Below are 6,088 nucleotides of genomic sequence, written 5' to 3' on the forward strand. Positions count from 1 at the left end.
CTTCCTCGTCCCTGGGGGTGGGGGAGGGTGGGGGAGGGCTGTGAGGAGTTTAGCTGCCGGAGCAGCCCAAACCACGCACGACAGGGTGCCACTTCCATGCAGCAAGCGGCCGTCAGGTTCAGCTGGAGACAAGGGCAGGAAGCCAAATGGCAGAAAGGAAAGCGCTTGAAGACACACGAGAACACGGACGCTGCGATCTACGGTGAAACTGTAATGATGTCATTTCCTATCAGTGAATCAAAAGCTTTGAACCAGACCATTTGCCGAGCCCTTGCGAGCGCTTTAATCCTTTTTTTGTTTCCCAGCAAGCAATACCCATCCGCTGCTGGCGGCGGTTTCCGAAGGCTGCGGCAGAGCAGAGGTGGAATCCCTCGCCCTGCCTGGTGCCCGCGGTGCGTGGCAAAGCTTCCCAGGAGCTGCTTTTGCTACTCGGACTAGATGAGAGCGCAGCAGTTGAGCTGGATTTATCGGTCTGGAGCATGGGAACAGACGAGCACGAGGAGGCTGTGTCGGAGGGGGTGCAGGAGACGACGGCAGCGTTGCTGTAGAAGCACGCGGTGGTAGGCACCATGCCAGTCTGCACTGGAGCACGTGTGGGATGTTGCGCTTGGCGACGCCTTTGCCGTGCTGCTTTCACGAGGGATGCCTTCGAGCGCTGCAACGAAGGATGGGCTCGAGGCTGAACTAGACCTCGGGCTCTAGATCCCAAAACCAGCTTCTCTATTTCCCGAAGCCGTTTTTGCAGACTTATGATATAATTAGTTAATATCTCCTTCCCGATTCGAGTTGCTGTTCCTGCCTGTACAGTGTCAAAGAGCTTAGCGCTTCCTTGGTTCTGGGCTTAGTTCTAATTCTCAGGAGTGCTAAAGACAATGATTGGGGCCAAGATAAGCCGGCTTCCTGACCTCATTTTACAACTTGCAGCTTGATCAGGTGATTTATCTTTTCTACTTGACCACTAGATTGTGGATTATATGGGGTATGAAGTTGCCAATCTATTCCCAAAAGTTTCCTAACTTGTTGAACAATCTTTGCAATAAAGTGTGGCCCCTGATCTGATGATTACCACGGGAACCCCAAATCTCGGGATCATTTCTTGCAGTAGTATTCTGGTTACTTCCCTGGCTTTATTGGTTCGGCAAGGGAACGCTTCTGGCCACCCTGAAAAAGCATCCGTCAAGACCAACAGGTATCGAAACTCCCCTTTTCTTGGGAGTTGTGAGAAATCAATTTGCCACTGTTGTCCTGGATAATTCCCTTTCCCTGTTTGGCTGGGCTGGGCTGTTCCTGTTTTGGGATTATTCTGCAAACAAACCTCGACCTGCTGCGTTACTTGCTGGATAGTGGTCCGTAGCTACGGCCCATAGCAACGCAAGGGGTATTATTATTTTACCTTGTGGAGTCGTTTGGGTTTTTTTGTGATACCAGAGACATTTATTGCAATTTACAAGCAGCTTTTATAGATCATTCTTCCAGCCACGATGTGTGACAACCAGGCAGGTGACAGGCAGCTGGTGGCCCCAAAGCACTCAGATGCTGGCCAGATCTGGAGGCTGCACCACATCCTCCTTCAGCCGGTCGCCGGTGACATCTGCCGGCTGGCTCACCTCCTCCTCTGCCGCTGCCCACTGCCACTCCTCCTCGTGCTGGCGGAGCTGCTCCAGATGCAGCCTGGCCAGGCAAAGCTGCTTCTCCTGCGACGTCTCCTCCACCTCCTCCTCTACAGCCTCCCGCCATCACCGCTCCAACGATGGGGTGCGGGGACGGCATGAGCACCACCACCGCCACAGGTACCAGCACCCGCTCCGGCGCAGCCCTTCCCTCTCTGGCTCGGAGTCGCTGGACACCTCCTCGTCGACAGCCCGAAAGGCCGCCCGCGGCTTCCCCTCGGAGCTCGGGACCTCGGCGCGGGGAGTGCCGGGGGGCTGCGGCTGCTACTTCGCCTCGGCCTGAGCAGAGGCCTCGCTGGGGGCCGCGGGCCGCCTCCACCAGGCCTTCCACAGCTGCGAGGGCAGCCATTGCAGGTTAAGCCTCGACTTGGGCTCTCTGCCTCCTCCTCCTCCTCCCCCTCCTCCTTCTGCTTCGAGGATGTGGAGTGTCTGAATCGCCAGGGAGGTGACCGCGACGCTGGGATCCTTGCTGGCACCTTGAAGGGCCTCTCTGATGTGCTTCCTCTCACCATCCGCCACCTGCCGTCCCAAGAGCCCCAGGAACCTGACGGCCTCCTGCCGCAGGAGCTCCTGTGGGTTCTGCAGGTAGCGCTGGCTCTGGTGCAGGTAGTCCTTGGCCCTGCTCTTCTTCCTGGCCAGCAGGCCCTCGCCGATCTTCCACGCCTGCGCAGTCTCGACCAGCTGCACCAACTGCCTCCACTTCAGGAACCGGCCAGCGCTGCAGAGGGCTTCCTGGGAGGCCTTGGCCACGCTCTTGTCCTCATCGTATAGGTGAAAGAGCAGCGGCAGCAGGCTGTCCCACACCACCTCCTTCATCTTCTTCCTTTTGGCACCTGCCACGAGCCCCATCGTGTCTCGGAAGAGATGGATGGAGAGCTGCCGCACGGTGCCCGACTCATTGTCGAAGAGCCGCTGCAGCTTGTTAGCCAGCGCCAGGGCGGTGCGGCTGGACTCCTTCCCCTCCAGGAGCTGGAGCATGTTGGCGAGCACGGGCAGGACCATGTCACTGGCACCACTGTCGCCGTGCTCCAGCTGCTCCATGACGACAGGCAGCAGGACGAGGGATTTCTTTGCCATGTCTGGCCTCTCGCTGAGCGTTAGGATGCCCCTGAGCACCAGTCTGGGCATCTCCGGGCACTGGCTCTTCAGATAGGTGGGGAAGATTTCCAGGGCACAGTCCAGCTCTTTGTTGAGGTTGGTGCAGCCCAGCATCTCGATCAGGAAGGCCATGGTGACCGTCTCCTGGATGGGGTGCTCCACCCTGAGGAACTCTGCCAGGCAGCAGAAGATGGCAGAGCACAGGTGTCTCGGGGTCTTCGTCATCTCCCTGGCCATGATGCACACTCCCAAGAGGTGGGTCTCGGTGCGGAGCAGGGCATCCCAGCCACCCTGCGCCTCGACGGCCAGAACCTGCTCCTCAAAGCCCATGCTGCAGAGCAGCAGTCTCATGGAGTACAGCAGGGTCCTCAAGGGAGTGAACACATCCTCTTGGTCCTCCTTCCAGATGTTCACCTCCTGCAGCGTCAGCTCCCTGGTGAAAGGCACTTGGAGAAGCAGAGCCAGGAAAAGCCGGGGGAAAATCGCTTCCAGCATCTGCCAGTGAGTGGGCTGCAGGAGGATCTTGGTTATCATTCTGATTGCGGCCAGGGAGAGGACACATGCGTCGTCCCGGGTGACGGTGGAGGTCGGGCGCGTCAGCGGTTCCATCAGCATGCCGAGCAGCTCCCGCAGCACCCTCTTCGCAGCCTGGGGCTGGGAGAGCATGGTCTCCCACATGGCCGTGGCGGCACCGGTGCACAACGGGGAGCGCCACAGCAGGCTGGCCACCACCTCACAAGGGTGTCTGTCCAGCAGCACCAGCAGGGCCCTGTTGAGGCTGTTGAGGGCTCTCATCTCGCTGATGGAGGGCAGGTTTGTGCAGATGGCCCACACGATGTTCCAGACCTGCACCAGCTGGAAATGAGAGTCTGCCACGAGGACGTCCACCATGTTGGCAGCCACTGTGACAGTGTCGGCGCTGGAGGATTGCAAGTTCTTGATGGCCATGACGATGATGTCTGCTCGCTCGGAGGGCCGGAGGCATTTGAGGAACTCGAGGAAGATTTTGCATGCAGGGCTGTTTTCTGAATGCTCCCAGGGCTGCCCTGCTTGCCAGTCCTCCTGGCGCCACTGCTGCCCTGCCTCCTGCAGCCCCAAGCCCCTGCTTCTCTGCCGCAGGACGAAGGTACGCAGGTGATAGAGAGCTGCTTCAGCCTGGTAGCGGGTGCCCGTGTCCTTGCAGGTGCAGCAGAGGGTGAGGTGCCCCACCAGCCTCCCCAGCATCCCAAAATGTTGTACCTCGGAGCACTCATGCTCACGGGCTCTGGGTAGTGCAAAGCAGGGGCAGACCTGCAGTAGAGGGTAGGTGGTGAGGAATTCGATCAGCCCGGCAATCCGTGCCATTGCCCTCTCCCGCACCGCTGCCATCCGGGAACTGGTGAATGGAAGCAGGAGCTGCAAGTGGTTCTGCAGCTCCATGATGCCGAGGCTGCCGGCGCTGCGTACCAGCGCCTGCAGCATTCTGTCCATCGCGAGCAGGGTCTGGGAGCAGAGAGAAGCCACGAGGCCCTGGCTGTCCTCCTGCGGAGGCAGGTGGAAGATGCTGAGGAAGCAGGTCTGGATGAGGCTTTTCTTCTTCTTCCTCTCCTGCACAAGCAGCCCTGCTTCGCTCATGGAGGTGATGGTCAGCACAGCTTGCAGCCGCACCATGGTGCCCAGGTAGTCAGCGGGCTCGTCTTGCAGCAGCCCCTCCATGGTCTGCATCAGCATCAGCTGGGAGAAGAGAAGCATACGCCACTTGATGGAGCTTGGGCTGACGGTGCGGCAGACGGTGCAGATGGAGGCCAGAAACCTCAGCTTCCAGCCCTCTTGCTCTCGTCTGCTCCTGACAGAGGCCCGGATGATGTCCAGGTCGTTCTGTTCCTGCCTGGCCGCAGCCGAGGTGGAGCAGCACAAATCCGCTGGCAGCGGACCGTCCTCACACATGTGCCCAGGCTCGGAGCTGGGAGCTGGGGCAGCTCCGTTCTCCCTCCATTCCTCCCAGAGGCGGTCAGGGGATCTCCTTGCCATCCTGCAGAAGGGCCAGAGGGAGGGAAGAGAGGGGCGAGAGGGACCCGGCACCACCCGGGGTTGCCTTGCCAGAGGCGGTGGGGCAGATGTGGCCATGCTGGGGAGCTCCTGGCTCCCGTGCTGTCCCAACACCGTCCTCTCAGACACTGCGAGGGCAGGGCCAGGTGACACAGAGTCACACAGTACCCCAGTGCCAGCCCCCAAGCCCCCTCCTGCAGCCCCAGCCCCTCAGGCACGCCGAGGCTCTTCACTCTTCCACACAACGCCGGGGAAAAGGCCCACGGGGCTCTCCTTCGCGCAGACTCGCCAGAGCACTGGCACGCGGGATGTGCTCCCGCTGCTGGCTCAGCAGCGAGTGCTGGGCTCTGCTGGGTGCCCCAGTTACACTTGCCACAGCACACACCAGGGTCCCTATGATATCATCCAATTATGAAGGAGTGAAATTGCGTGAAGGAATTGCAGGAAGAGTTGAGTAGGCTGTTTGCACCTGTCTAAAGCCAGACGTGCACACAAGGTCTGAGGACAGGGTGACCATCCCTAAAGTCACAGTGAGTGGCTCGTTGAAAAACTCCCCAGCGAGACTTTGCCATCCTTTAAGGGGGAACCTGCAAAGTCATTTACATGCTGGGCAAGAGAAAATGAACCAATTGTTTAAGAGAAGAACACTGAATATGCACCATTTCGGGGAAATGTTGCGAAGATGGATGATTACAAGGTATAACTAAGGTTCTGTCCTGGGACGCGTAGACACGTTGGGAGGAATTTCTCCCCCATGTCTCCGGGATGAAAATTAGCCCTGCCAGCAGGAAAAGGACTGATCACAGTGTAAGCTCACCAGCAGCAACTCTGCAGTGTAGATAAAAGCCTCCCAGCCTTGTCATTCCCCGTCTCGTTTCAGCATTCCCCCGAGCAGCTGGCTTCCAGGGTGAAGCGGGCTGCGGTGGAGAGGGCAGCCTGTGGGCTGGAAACCTTGGAACATCCACAGAAGAGCACAGCCCCCATGCAGGCTCTTGTGCTCCAGCGCTAGTTGGTGGTGTGACAGGAGGGGGAAGATGACGTTTCACTACAGGTAGCAGCTCTACGCCGAGGGTAGACCTGTAGAATCCTGGGTGATTTCTCAGGGATTAGAAAATGGCCCAGTTCTATTTCTGTCATTTCAGGGAGAAAGAGACTGACTCAGTAGGAAACCTTAAAATAAAGACCGCTACTTGAGCCCACGTGGATTCCGTGGCTTGAGGACGTCGTCCTTTCAGCGTCTTGTGTCTGTCACGTGCACACTCCTACACTCTTGCTTTTTTCCACTTCTGCAC

The 6,088-nt window shown here is 58.6% G+C and overlaps 1 pseudogene; it reads right to left on the reverse strand.

Moving 5' to 3' along the window:
* Window positions 1–1,736: 1,736 nt before the first annotated feature.
* LOC147526480 (maestro heat-like repeat-containing protein family member 7) lies at window positions 1,737–4,778 on the reverse strand (annotated as a pseudogene).
* Window positions 4,779–6,088: the final 1,310 nt, after the last annotated feature.

This window comes from Tauraco erythrolophus, chromosome Z (assembly GCF_009769465.1).
Source record: "Tauraco erythrolophus isolate bTauEry1 chromosome Z, bTauEry1.pri, whole genome shotgun sequence".
In the NCBI taxonomy this organism is placed as follows: Eukaryota; Metazoa; Chordata; class Aves; order Musophagiformes; family Musophagidae; genus Tauraco; species Tauraco erythrolophus.